Source organism: Nanorana parkeri, unplaced genomic scaffold (genome assembly GCF_000935625.1).
Source record: "Nanorana parkeri isolate BGI_ZX_2015 unplaced genomic scaffold, ASM93562v1 scaffold77, whole genome shotgun sequence".
Lineage (NCBI taxonomy): Eukaryota > Metazoa > Chordata > Amphibia > Anura > Dicroglossidae > Nanorana > Nanorana parkeri.
The window spans coordinates 3,018-3,524 of NW_017306345.1; the positions used below are offsets into that span (position 1 = coordinate 3,018).

The following is a 507-nucleotide window of genomic DNA, read 5'->3' on the forward strand; positions in this document are numbered from 1 at the left end:
AGGGCGGGCGAGCGGGGCGAGGGTGCGGGGCGCAGGGCGATGGTGATAGTCACCCCCCCTCATCTCTAGACCTGCGCCGTGTCTGTGGAAACACAAAGAGAGAGAATCTGATATCAATATAAAGACATAACCCAAAGAGGCCGCCTCCCCCATTCCAAGGTCACCTGAGAGACCTAACAGACCCATCACTTCCTGTGGCGGCACTGAGCACACAACCCCGGTGCCGGACTCTTCTGGGAGACAAAGGAACAATCCATTCGGATTCAATTTACTCCCATTGGGGGGGCGGGGCAATGAGTTCTTCCGGCCTATGAAAGGTTCGGACAAATCACATTACTTGCTCCTATGAGGTTTTGTGAGCAGCAGTTTATTCCTGAGTGTCCATTGGTGTGAGGGGCTCCTAGGGGGCGGAGCCTTGCCTACAGCTTGGTGAGGAGCTGCGTCCTCAGGGCCAAATATCTCTTTATTAGAAAAGTGTCTGCCGGTCTGTCTGCTATCCGCCGGCTC

General features: G+C 55.2%; 1 protein-coding gene across 1 annotated transcript in view; it reads right to left on the reverse strand.

The window, feature by feature from the left end:
- The window catches only part of LOC108804861 (scavenger receptor cysteine-rich domain-containing group B protein-like), a 21,657-nt gene that overhangs the window by 900 nt on the left and 20,250 nt on the right, over positions 1–507 (reverse strand). The gene's annotated exons all lie outside the window — the stretch shown is intronic.